Genomic DNA, 15043 nt, shown 5'->3' with positions numbered 1-15043 from the left:
TGCCTCTCAAATTATTTTTTTGGGAAAGATGATTTTAAAACTGTAGAATGAAGATATGAAAACAGTTTAATATTATTCATGCACCTGTTAACCGAAACCATCACCCATCGCTAGAATTTTATACTGTATATTAAAAAACTCAAACAATGAGGCGATGGTAAGTTTAGGGACCAAACAGGTCGTACCTGAATGTAGGTAGTAGATACCGCAATGCTTACTATAGAGATGAGTACATGATTTGAGAAAATGTTAGATGTCAGATGATGCAGTGGATTTCTGACAGTTATGATAGTAAGGTATGATAGCAAACAGGTACATGTAATTACACGTGTGAGGTATATATCAGGCGGATAGAAAAGGCTACATCTATATCTCAAACATGTCAATCTAAAGGCTTGCTTGGAGAACGGAGAAAGAAATTAGCAAACAGCCAATTAGATTCCACAACAAGCAATAACACAAAACAGTACAGGCCATTGATAAAGTTGTAGGCAATGTAATCAAGTCAAACAATAACGGAATGAGCAATACACAAACAGTGCTTACAAAACAGAATGCGCTACGTAATGCCCAAGGTAGTTACGTATCAGCTTGCGTTTGTTTGTTAGCACCTTCAGAAACTGACATGCATAGAAAGTGACTGGAGCGACATGTGGTGCAAGTAGACGAATACAACTCAGTAATCTGACAGAGCTCGCAGGTGCTAGTAGAACAGAGAATTTTCGAATCAAAAAACCAAAAATATAGTATACGGATAGTACGAATAGACTACCAAATGGGGACTAATACAAGGAACAGTCGGAGGGTAGACCGCTATCTCCACCAGATACACGCATCTAAGGATCAGAAGCTACCAAGTTCATGGAATGACTTTATAGAGACTGTTATAACAGGTAAGCTTATCATTGTGGTTAGATTTAGATGAAATTAGGGCAGATTTTACTAAAATCTTAATCCGCCAAAAAATTTCAGAAAAATTTTCATTTTTAGCCAACTAAAATATTTAAAAAAATTAACTGAAGTGTAATTTAAATTTATTCAATTTACCAATTATTGTTCAGTTGCGACAACCAATCAAAGCAGATCAAGTGAAGCTCCATTTTCTCGCGTAGAACTAGCTAGAGCTCACTAGCAACCAATAAGAATGGTGAATGTAGGTACGAAAGCAGCATCAACTAGCGGTCTAGATTCGTTGATGCGTTTATTTGCAAAGCAAATTGGCAGACATAAAAAATGGTCGAAATCTAAAAACAAATTATCAGCAAATATATATGCAGCCTTATGAATGGAACACTTAAACTTTACCAGGCACAAGTCAGCCAACCCGCTGCTAAACAGACAAGGATGTTTGTGACAAGCAGTGAAATTTCCTACAACGTCATCAATTTTGTGTCATGTAACAGTTTCTAAGACATGCAAGAATCCTAGTCATAGACATAGAGTTTCATAGACATAGAAGCATGCTGAGTTGACCAGACATGTGAGACCTCAAAAATGTGGAAAATTATGACTTCTCGTCCATCTATGTTGGTAGGCTTGGAAATAGAGAAGGTTCCTTCCTATTAGACCATTTTTCCGTTTTGCTAAACATTAAATTCCAAAGTGTTTGAAGACAAGCAGGCACTGAAATCAGTTGTCTTATGGTTGTACATATAAAATGAGTTGTCTTATGGTTGTACATATAAAATGAGTTGTCTTATGGTTGTACATATAAAATGAGTTGTCTTATGGTTGTACATATAAAATGAGTTGTCTTATGGTTGTACATATAAAATGAGTTGTCTTATGGTTGTACATATAAAATGAGTTGTCTTATGGTTGTACATATAAAATGAGTTGTCTTATGGTTGTACATATAAAATGAGTTGTCTTATGGTTGTACATATAAACTGAGTTGTCTAATGGTTGTACATATAAAATGAGTTGTCTTATGGTTGTACATATAAAATGAGTTTTCTTATGGTTGTACATATAAAATGAGTTGTCTTATGGTTGTACATATAAAATGAGTTGTCTTATGGTTGTACATATAAAATGAGTTGTCTTATGGTTGTACATATAAAATGAGTTGTCTTATGGTTGTACATATAAAATGAGTTGTCTTATGGTTGTACATATAAAATGAGTTGTCTTATGGTTGTACATATAAAATGAGTTGTCTTATGGTTGTACATATAAAATGAGTTTTCTTATGGTTGTACATATAAAATGAGTTGTCTTATGGTTGTACATATAAAATGAGTTGTCTTATGGTTGTACATATAAAATGAGTTGTCTTATGGTTGTACATATAAAATGAGTTGTCTTATGGTTGTACATATAAACTGAGTTGTCTAATGGTTGTACATATAAAATGAGTTGTCTTATGGTTGTACATATAAAATGAGTTTTCTTATGGTTGTACATATAAAATGAGTTGTCTTATGGTTGTACATATAAAATGAGTTGTCTTATGGTTGTACATATAAAATGAGTTGTCTTATGGTTGTACATATAAAATGAGTTTTCTTATGGTTGTACATATAAAATGAGTTGTCTTATGGTTGTACATATAAAATGAGTTGTCTTATGGTTGTACATATAAAATGAGTTGTCTTATGGTTGTACATATAAAATCAGTTGTCTTATGGTTGTACATATAAAATGAGTTGTCTTATGGTTGTACATATAAAATGAGTTGTCTTATGGTTGTACATATAAAATGAGTTGTCTTATGGTTGTACATATAAAATGAGTTTTCTTATGGTTGTACATATAAAATGAGTTGTCTTATGGTTGTACATATAAAATTAGTTGTCTTATGGTTGTACGTATAAAATTAGTTGTCTTATGGTTGTACATATAAAATTAGTTGTCTTATGGTTGTACATATAAAATGAGTTGTCTTATGGTTGTACATATAAAATGAGTCGGCTATTCAGATCCTTTGTTCGAATCGATAAGAAGTGATATTAGATATTTGTCAGCAAGTCATATCGTCAATAGTCCTTTGTGCTGACCCTCGAGCTGACCTTGTTCTCAGTATGGTCTCTTTCCGATCGGTGCTCAACTCTTTGATTGGTGTTTTGTTGTCGTCAAGTTCCTACACGTAGTTTATACCAATCTAATTTATAAAAAGTCTGGAGATTCATACACAGAGCCAAACAAGTAACTTTTTCACAATCAAGCAGTCTGAGCCCAGCAACCAGTTTGAAGAACCAGGAATTTTATAGGGTGGCCTGAAAAACAGGAATCCTTGGAACATAGAATAACGCCTAGCTTGGGAGCCTATGAAAAGGTGACTATCAAAAGGGGTCCTCGCTAAAACTCCTTCATACAACTTTCCACATGTCTTCAAATTGCGAAAAGACACATGTGATACAAGTGCAACTACATGTGTGTCCTGATTAAGGCCAGAATTTTTAGAACCAGCCGTGGAAAGAAAGAGCTACCAAAAGAACAAGACTGACATGTTTTAAGAACCGCCGTAACACGACTGGACTTATTATGTTCGGAGTGAAGATCCTGGAAGCATTGAGCATGAAATTTTACCGTGCATAACTAAGCGTTATGAGGACAGATGGTATCAGCTAAAAATTGAAATATTTGTACTGTATTAAGGAATATATATGTGTGTACTGTATTAAGGAATATATACATGTGTACTATATTAAGGAATGTATATGTGTGTACTGTATTAAGGAATATATACATGTGTACTGCATTAAGGAATATATAAGTGTGTACTGTATTAAGGAATATATAAGTGTGTACTGTATTAAGGAATATATACGTGTGTACTGTATTAAGGAATATATAAGTGTGTACTGTATTAAGGAATATATATGTGTGTACTATCTTAAGGAATATATAAGTGTGTACTGTATTAAGGAATATATAAGTGTGTACTGTATTAAGGAATATATATGTGTGTACTGTATTAAGGAATATATAAGTTTGTACTATATTAAGGAATATATACGTGTGTACTGTATTAAGGAATATATAAGTGTGTATTATATTAAAGAATATATAAGTGTGTACTATATTAAGGAATATATAAGTGTGTACTATATTAAGGAATATATAAGTGTGTACTGTATTAAGGAACATATAAGTGTGTACTGTATTAAGGAATATATAAGTGTGTACTGTATTAAGGAATATATACGTGTGTACTGTATTAAGGAATATATAAGTGTGTACTGTATTAAGGAACATATAAGTGTGTACTGTATTAAGGAATATATAAGTGTGTACTGTATTAAGGAATATATACGTGTGTACTGTATTAAGGAATATATAAGTGTGTATTATATTAAAGAATATATAAGTGTGTACTATATTAAAGAATATATAAGTGTGTACTATATTAAGGAATATATAAGTGTGTACTGTATTAAGGAACATATAAGTGTGTACTGTATTAAGGAATATATAAGTGTGTACTGTATTAAGGAATATATGTGTGTACTGTATTAAGGAATATATAAGTGTGTACTGTATTAAGGAATATATAAGTGTGTACTATATTAAGGAATATATAAGTGTGTACTGTATTAAGGAACATATAAGTGTGTACTGTATTAAGGAATATATAAGTGTGTACTGTATTAAGGAATATATAAGTGTGTACTGTATTAAGGAATATATGTGTGTACTGTATTAAGGAATATATAAGTGTGTACTATATTAAGGAATATGTAAGTGTGTACTATATTAAGGAATATATATATGTGTGTACTATATTAAGGAATATATACATGTGTACTGTATTAAGGAATATATAGCTGTGTACTGTATTAAGGAATATATAAGTGTGTACTGTATTAAGGAATATATATGTGTGTACTATATTAAGGAATATATAAGTGTGTACTATATTAAGGAATATATATGTGTGTACTATATTAAGGAATATATATGTGTGTACTGTATTAAGGAATATATAAGTGTGTACTGTATTAAGGAATATATATGTGTGTACTGTATTAAGGAATATATAAGTGTGTACTATATTAAGGAATATATAAGTGTGTACTGTATTAAGGAATATATAAGTGTGTACTATTTTAAGGAATATATAAGTGTGTACAGTATTAAGGAACATATAAGTGTGTACTGTATTAAGGAATATATATGTGTGTACTATATTAAGGAATATATATGTGTGTACTGTATTAAGGAATATATATGTGTGTACTGTATTAAGGAATATATAAGTGTGTACTGTATTAAGGAATATATGTGTGTACTGTATTAAGGAATATATAAGTGTGTACTATCTTAAGGAATATATAAGTGTGTACAGTATTAAGGAACATATAAGTATGTACTGTATTAAGGAATATATAAGTGTGTACTATATTAAGGAATATATAAGTGTGTACTGTATTAAGGAATATATATGTGTGTACTGTATTAAGGAATATATAAGTGTGTACTATCTTAAGGAATATATAAGTGTGTACAGTATTAAGGAACATATAAGTGTGTACTGTATTAAGGAATATATAAGTGTGTACTGTATTAAGGAATATATATGTGTGTACTATATTAAGGAATATATAAGTGTGTACTATATTAAGGAATATATATGTGTGTACTATATTAAGGAATATATATGTGTGTACTGTATTAAGGAATATATAAGTGTGTACTGTATTAAGGAATATATATGTGTGTACTGTATTAAGGAATATATAAGTGTGTACTATATTAAGGAATATATAAGTGTGTACTGTATTAAGGAATATATAAGTGTGTACTATCTTAAGGAATATATAAGTGTGTACAGTATTAAGGAACATATAAGTGTGTACTGTATTAAGGAATATATATGTGTGTACTATATTAAGGAATATATATGTGTGTACTGTATTAAGGAATATATATGTGTGTACTGTATTAAGGAATATATAAGTGTGTACTGTATTAAGGAATATATAAGTGTGTACTGTATTAAGGAATATATACGTGTGTACTGTATTAAGGAATATATACGTGTGTACTATATTAAGGAATATATATGTGTGTACTATATTAAAGAATATATACATGTGTACTGTATTAAGGAATATATATGTGTGTACTGTATTAAGGAATATATAAGTGTGTACTGTATTAAGGAATAAATAAGTGTGTACTGTATTAAGGAATATGTATATGTGTACTGTATTAAGGAATATATACATGTGTACTGTATTAAGGAATATATATGTGTGTACTATATTAAGGAATATATATGTGTGTACTGTATTAAGGAATATATACATGTGTACTGTATTAAGGAACATATAAGTGTGTACTGCATTAAGGAATATGTACATGTGTACTGTATTAAGGAATATGTACATGTGTACTGTATTAAAGAATATATAAGTGTGTACTGCATTAAGGAATATGTACATGTGTACTGTATTAAGGAATATGTACATGTGTGCTGTATTGAAGGACACGCATGTTTAGTGAACTGAAAGCACAACTACCGGTATAAATTATAATCAAGTCTCACTAGCGTGGCTACCAAACACTCAGTATTATGTCAGAGAGATTTCTCAGGCACAATTGACCTTTGCTGAGCTACTTTTAAAGTTATTTCAATACCAAACATATTACCTGGTCAAAGGCGGGTAATTTGTTATCACATCCCAATAAGAACTTGAATATATCAAAAGTGCCATTTTAAAATGCTTATGTCAATCTTTGGAGCACATTCTCATTTTGAGTTCGAGCATTCCAGCACCGGTTCAACGACAAACTGTGACGTACTTCATCCCTTCTGCATACAAATCTTTCAACAATTAAAATAACGCTTTACAAAAAGCCTCCAACATGTGGCTTTGAAGATTCTTGAAACACGGTTTTGTAAGTGAAAATAACAAACTGGTGAAAAGTAAACTTGAGATGCTATATTTAAAATAAATCAGCTCAATATAGCTATAGTAAGGTATCTAATGTACGTTACAGTGTGTATGTTTATCATTACCTACTGTAACTACCCACACTACACCTACACTACTGTAACTACCCAGCCTATACTTCTGTTCATGTGCTACTGTAACTACCCAGCCTACACTTCTGTTCATGCGCTACTGTAACTACCCAGCCTATATTTCTGTTCATTACCTACTGTAACTACCCAGCCTATACTTCTGTTCATTACCTACTGTAACTACCCAGCCTATACTTCTGTTCATTACCTACTGTAACTACCCAGCCTATACTTCTGTTCATGTGTCTCTAAGATAAAGGAACCAACTAATCCATCTTCCGCACTGATTATGATGTTACTAATTTAGTTTTCACACACAATTTAGTTTTTACATATAATTTAGTTTTTACATATAATTTAGTTTTTACATAAAATTTAGTTTTCACATATAATTTAGTTTTTACATAAAATTTAGTTTTTATATGAAATTTGTTTTTCAGACTAATCTAAAACAAATTGTTTTAGCGTTGCATTTAATTACTTAAAATAGAGTTTTAAGTATTAGATGCAATTAGATATTTCGGCTGCATAACAAATTAAACAAAACACGGTATAGTCATACCTCAACATACGAGCTTAACGTGTTCTAGTACTGAGTTCATATGCTAATTCTGTCGTATCTCAAAGCCATAATTCCTTTATAGAATAACTGAATACAAATTAATCCATCCCTAAACTCTGAAGAACTATCTAATTGTGATGAAAAACGTGTTTTAATTGTTCTAATTCGCTACATACACTCACAAAGTAACAAACACCTAGTAGTTACGATCTAGTAGTTATGATCTAGTAGTTATGATCTAGTAGTTATGATCTAGTAGTTATGATCTAGTAGTTATGATCTAGTAGTTATGATCTAGTAGTTATGATCTAGTAGTTATGATCTAGTAGTTATGATCTAGTAGTTATGATCTAGTAGTTATGATCTAGTGGTTATGATCTAGTAGTTATGATCTAGTAGTTATGATTTGCTATAAAATGTAACCATATTATGTACCGTACTGTATGAATTTCTTACTCCTTTAAACGACGGCGTGAGAGAGACTTCAGTTCAACTATTCGATATGCTACACTTTTGTGACACTATGTAGCACAACATTAAGTTTAAATTTATCATAAACGAATTTAGCTTATAAAAAACCCACTTGAAACTAAGTTTTAATCTTACACTAATCTTAATTCTAATTTTGTTTTCCTTTCCCTTTATATTAGCTCCTTCCGACTTAGAGCTTTTTGCCTCGCTATCACTATTACTTCAGCCGGCATTTATGAACCTGTTTTAAACTGATCCGACAAGAAATACCGAACGATACAGTTCTCGAAAGGGGCCTCTCGCATAATTGACCACCTGGCTGCATCGAGAACCGTCTTATATGCGTCTACCTGAAATATGTCTCGTATTTCAAGGCTAATAATGCTCGAAACTTTGCCTGTATCTCAAACTCTCATATTTTGGGGCACTCCTATGTAGAGGGAGTAAAGTATGTGTGTGTATTGGAACATTTGCTCCAACAAGCAATGATTCTGACATAAGTATATTGGAAAGGATTAACTTTGAATCTCAAGGTTTGACTGCTTTGGCACTTCTGGTCAGCAAGAGAAAAGCAATTGACAGATGAAAGACAGCATTGTGGCAGATGTAGCTAGCGCTTGCTGAAGTGCAGATATTACATGACTGTCGGTATAGTTCTAATACTTCTCACATACACCCTACCCATGCGTTCAGATTAACCATTGCCTTACACGTCAATAATTAGGATGTTTTCGAAAACACATATATATTATATATACGTGTATACGTGTATATATGTATGTATGCATGTATGTATGTGGCACGTATCTTAGAAGACAAATGCACTGTAAAACATCTAAAATCTCTGTTGTTGAAGGAAAACAAAAAGAAAAAGCATTCATCTACATGTGTCTGTTACACGGTAGGTGTTCAGCCTACAAGCATTAATTATTTATCAACAGCTCAAAATAGAATTTTATAATACTTCTGGTTTTTGGAGCAAAACATAGCAATACAAGCCGCTGCGCAAACGATATTTCAATCACAAATCACTAATGATCCGTGTTACAATACAAATATCCAGATAATAACTAATCAGAGGTAGCGAAAATCCAGCAAGTATGTCATGGCTATCACACGACTGAGACCAATTCTCATTGGCCATTCTATTTGCCCAAACGATGCACATTTAGTAGTGTTGATATGAATGTAACCATGCACATTTTGTTAAAAGGGTGTATCTAGTTCTCGAGCCAAAACTGAGGTCTATCCTATTCAGTTATCGTCTACCCTCGTATAACCTAATAAGGACATAAATCGCATAATTCTACTACAATTATGAAGAGTAGTAGAATTATGCCACACATGTTCCCTCTATAGCTCTATGCATAGGGAATATGCACATGCTCCCCATATGTATATCTCTATGCGTAGGGAATCTGCACATGTTCCCCATATGTATATCTCTATGCATAGGGAATATGTTAGTACTCAAACGCGTGTCCACAACATCCCGAAGTACAGGATAGTTTGTTCAGCATGAACTTTGCATGAGAATGTAAAGGTGTCTTGCAGGAAGCGGGCAGATATCACACGCTGGAATATATAGTCTATCGGGAGAGCAGTGGGCTAGCGCAGGAATAGAGGTGAGCAAAGACGAGGTAACTAAACTAGTCGAGGCATTTAAAGATCCAACAAAGATCTACAAGGAAGGTAAGAAATGGCTAGCGAGTCTGACAATAATAGCAATAGAGCTTTAGGAGAGATATAGCTAAGTAAATACGGTGCCTACACAAACAATTCTAACAGCAGAGAATATATTTATCGATTAGCTGTGTTTAGAGTCGATCGTTTGATAAAACAGAACCAGACCACCAACGCTCCTTTGTGCCTATCAATAAACAGCTATGTCCTCTTGTGAAAAGCCATCAAATACTGTAAAACCTTTATTTGAACACCATGGCACTCTATTTTTCAACCTTTCCCCCATAGTGGTGCTTTATTAGAGGTGACATTCAAGTAAAGGATGGTGTTGTATTTTTTAAACACTTCATCAGAATTTTTGGAAGATAAATTTAACCCTTTTACGGACGAAGTCAATGTTGCCTGTGTTTTGCAATCTCCTTCGAACAGAGTGACATTAACCCTTTCCGAAGCAATAAATCTGCTATATTTTACCTTCGACTTGTCGTAGATCTGTTAGTAAATATGCATTGGAAAGCTGAGAAATATCTCTACCAGTTCATATCTATTGCTTGCGATTAAGCTACGATGATCTTAGAGCCTGCGTTGCACCAATGATATACAGGCCCCAAGGATAGGCGACGGCTTTCACATGGGCGGGGTTTAATGATAGTTCTCTGTTAGGATTGTGATAGCCTGGGTTTCGGAGCTAACACAGTTCTCACGGGGCGGTCGCGTTGCCTTGTTAGGTTTTGCAAAACATGACTCGCTGTTTTCGTGTCATTAATTTTTTCAGTCAGTAGGCCCTGCGGTTCACAATAGCAAACCTTGAATTTCTACAATGTAGGGGTAACACCTAACTTATAAAATGGAGCCATGGAAAATAAAACATTTCAAATTATCTACTTTTACTAATTTTGAAGTAGGTAGGTGTCGTAGTATAGGTATGCTTAAAGTCGAATATAATTTACCCAAAATCACTCGAACAACGGCCTTTTTTTCCTAGTTTTTGATTAATATTTTGCCACCCCTAATATAAAATGACAAAGTCTTTCATCGTTGTCACATTGTTTTACTTGGCCAATATGATGGGACAGCAGGCAAAGCTGTGGAGTGTAGTTTTCATACTCAATCTAAATATAAAACCGAATTTGGACTATTTTACGATTTCGACTACTAATATCGTAAATGCTTGTGAATGGCAACTGACTGATCATAACGTTGACAATATTTGGCAACTATATTTATTTGACAACAAAATGAAACCAACAGATCAGTAAAATAACCACTATTGTTCATAATATTTGTAAATTTACAAGGGGCTTTATTCAGCATATTTGATTGTTCGGGTGCAGTGTTCGGGTTTATCCCAACAGAGCTTGGTCATTAAGCCCCGCCCACATGATGCCCGTCGCCTATCCTTGTGGGGGCTGTATATCATTGGTTGCACTTTGTTGAAATTTTCAATTTTTTTATTTCACTCTAAATTTGAAGGCATATCTTTAATTTATAACTAAATGTAACATTGTTGCATAAAAGCTCATTGCACTCATTGATGTTTGTTGCAGTTTGTAGCCAAAACTGGCGTTATGTGCGATAGAAGAAAAGTTATGAGCCACGATCCAATGTAAGCCGAGTTTATATAACCGCAATGATGCTATCAAATAATATGCTATAAATCTGCAAGTTTATAAGTAATATTATAATAATCTATCAAATGCTACAAATAAGTATTCAAGAACAAGTGACATGACCAAACCATACTTATATACATTCGGAAACAAAAATTAACATTTTTAAAACAAATATATCAGCATCGTTTGCTAAGCTAGTTGCATTCTGATTGTTGCGTTCGTTTCAAACCTTTCATATTCTTCTGGTTGTTTAAAACCTTCCGCAATGTCTTCTGACCTCAACTGCTCGTCTGCACAGCTTAGTTAATATCAATGTCCAAATTTTTTTCAGCGGAGCAAAGCTTTTATGTGATACGATTTACACTTTTCGGGCAATTAAAGAGAAACCGTGTGTAATCAAAATAGCTTCAAAATTTTAGCCTCAAAATACGTAGTAGCACATTTTCCATCATAAATATGAAAACTTTTCCCCAGACATCAAAGTATCAAGATCGTGTTAAAAAAGGAACTACTATTAGCCTGATACAGTTACTAATTATATCTATGGTGTTACATACAAAGTTTTTAACAAGAAACCTAACGACCTAGAATTAGAAAACGGACTTCGATACGAACTGAAACAAAACCGAATCAATTGCTATTTATGTAATCGAGTCATTATTAGCTAAATATGGTTTTCTACTGACCACTGGCTATTATGGGTTTTTTAAGATCAAGATTTAAAGATCAAAAATTTCAAATATTGGCAAACAGAATGTGAAAGATGTCAAAATGTCAAAGCAAAATGTCATATTGGCAAAATGTCAAACAGAAGTGACATTCAAATCGAAGTGAAATTCAAGGAGAAGTGGCGCTCCATTTTTTAAGCCTTCTCCCGCAGTAGTGCTCAAATAGAGGTGGCACTCAAATAAAGGTGGCGTTCAAATAGAGGTGGCGTTCAAATAAAGGTGGCGCTCAAATAGAGGTGGCGTTCAAATACAGGCTTTACGGTAATTGTAGAAGGCTTGACAATCATGTGATCACCCTACACTCTATTCCCCTGCTAGCTACACACTAACTGCTTAAAATAAGTTGAACATACATAATAAATATTATCAATTTAAATTCTCATCTCCTCTGAGTTATTAATCCAATAACATTCTAGTGAGCCATTGGGTGCTGGTGATTGCACCAATTAAATTATGTTGAAGATAATCTGCCTCACGAATATTTGAAACTTTATACAGCTGAATCCTGTCCATGTTTTGATTTATGCCAAAATGCTTCAAAAAAAATTTGAAGTTATCCTCCACCGCTAGTTTCAGTGTTGTGTGACAGTAACGACTATATTAATGGGCTGTCAAAGAATAAGTAACATTGTTAGCATGGAGTCGCTATAAGTAAGCGTTTGGTTATTGTTGCCTAAATGCATGAAGTATTTATGAAGTCATGAGACTATCAATACTGATGATCACTACACAGGCCTTTATCCACCGTTATGTTATAGTGAGTTCAGAAGTTTCTGAACACGTGTGGTGATGACTGCTGCTTGAGCAATACCTGGTAGAAGCGTGAATAGTGAAACGGAAAAGTGAATAGGCATAGTTTTTAAACCTCCAGCACCGCTAAAATGAGAGATGTAATATTTAAACAAACTTGATACATGCTAAGTTTTCATGCAAGGTGTGATACAGCCGACAATCATACAGCGACACCTGGGTGCGCCGGTGTCGGAGCGGTATGCTGGGCCGACAGGCAGATCATGTTTCCATAGAGTGCTATAATAGAGTAATGGTTGTGCAACGGCTTATGTCAAGGCATATGTCTACGTATGAAGCGACAGGAAAGCGACAGGGCGCACAAGTGCAATGCCGTTGATCACTAAAGCCATTTCCATGGCGCAAAGATGATAAGTCACACAAGTATTTCGCTTCAAAACAGCGACACTGAATCACAACAGAATGAGAGTGGCATGGCAGTTTCCATGATGGTAAGGCAGCTTCATATGAGGGTGTGTCAATACGCTATCACTCGAAACTTAGTAATACACAAAAGTACAACTAATATTAATACACTGCTGACTCCAAAATAACTGCAATATTAATAGTAATAACGTAAGATAGCAATGCTCGCCATAAAAGACAGCCACATGTACTAGACGTATATTCATGAACAATAAGAACTTGAAAATTTCAGCTTACTAATAGCGCAACAATAATTAAAAAGCATATTACTTTTATATGACATACTACTATTATATATATCAACATATTACTTTATATGACGATTTCATATTTAAAACACAGTTCCAAAAAGGTTTCGGATAAAAATGATGATGCAACAATGCAAATTAATCTAATTAATTAATTAAATTTAATTAAACATTAATTAATTAATATTGTTTGTAGCATACAGTTTTAGTCAGCCAGCTGTATTGTTGTACAAAAAGTAGTAGGTTAATCACTGACCTCCGCTACTGCTTGAGCACATGCCAAACGATTACTAATTATTCTACAAAAAAATTACTCAGGCTAATAATAAAGCTGTTTGTCTTGTAGCAATTTTATAACATGTGCAGACTGCCATATCTGCTATAAAGTTCTGTCTGACAAGATGTGATCAGAGCAAGGTGCATAATGTCTGTTTGAACTGATGACTAAACATGCTGTTGCAGGGATAACTATAGACAAGAAGAACTACTGCTGCCTGAGTGCACGACCTCAGGCTCTCATTGGACGAAATTCCAAACAGACAGTGTCCATAGGCAAATGTCGCACGGCTATCCTAATAGGCATCCATGAACAGAAAACCAACTCCAATGCTGCCCACACACTCATTACAAAATTAGCTAGTTATTTAATTGAGCAAAAGCTGTGACACGATGACAGGTGTACGGGTGACACACCTAAACAGGTGGGCCTGTAACACAACCTGATGGGTGCTTCACTGACGCAGTCTTTCAAGAGTTAAATTAATTTTACGCGGCTGAAACTGACAAACATAAGCAGGTGCCAAGCAACAAACTCAACAAAGCGATGTTAAGCGATATGATGTGAGCTGATAAGGTGACAAGGAGCGCAGGTAGACAAGTAATCTCTGCTCACTGACAACACTCCTAAACGCAAGGACAAACAGAAGTACTAGCGACTTCTCAAGGCCTGAACTGAGCTCTTAGACAGAATCACACCGCATCAACAAGTCAAAAAACATTAGACAAATGGCAAGCTTGATGAAAGACTAAAATATCTTGTAACACACACGCAGTACGTATTTACTGTACATTTTTAGTATATCTGAAGCTTAACAAACTACCGAATCAATTATTTTCTATGCATAACAGAAATCTAAAATAAATTTATATAAAAATAGGAAAAACTACCCAACAACCAATATAGATAATAGACAAATAGATAATATAAATTCCTGTTACCATCTCTCAAGCCAATTTATAACCGACTATATGGAGGAATACGTAGCACAAGATCAGCTGTGTGTCCAATAAGAATGTACAATAATAGAGAGATGATAGTAACAAGTACTAACAGATATGTATGAGAGATTAAAAGAGATATACCAGAGATCAAAATATGGAACGACTAGAAGAGCCTGTGGCTTTTAAGGATGTCAAAGCGAGTAATTTACCTAGTTTTGATAACCTAAGCTCTAGCCTTTAAAACAGCTGAATGACATGAAACAAAGGCTACACTAGTCATCGGATACTGTAATGCCTCTCGATGCATCGACCTGTGCTCTCAAGGTTAT

At 33.7% G+C, this 15043-nt stretch overlaps 1 protein-coding gene across 6 annotated transcripts in view; it reads right to left on the bottom strand.

Moving 5' to 3' along the window:
• The window catches only part of LOC137397024 (PHD finger protein 7-like), a 49054-nt gene that overhangs the window by 4453 nt on the left and 29558 nt on the right, over positions 1–15043 (bottom strand). The gene's annotated exons all lie outside the window — the stretch shown is intronic.

Source organism: Watersipora subatra, chromosome 5 (genome assembly GCF_963576615.1).
Source record: "Watersipora subatra chromosome 5, tzWatSuba1.1, whole genome shotgun sequence".
Lineage (NCBI taxonomy): Eukaryota > Metazoa > Bryozoa > Gymnolaemata > Cheilostomatida > Watersiporidae > Watersipora > Watersipora subatra.
Note: the sequence above shows the minus strand (reverse complement) of the source record. Positions and strands in the feature narration are given on the sequence as shown.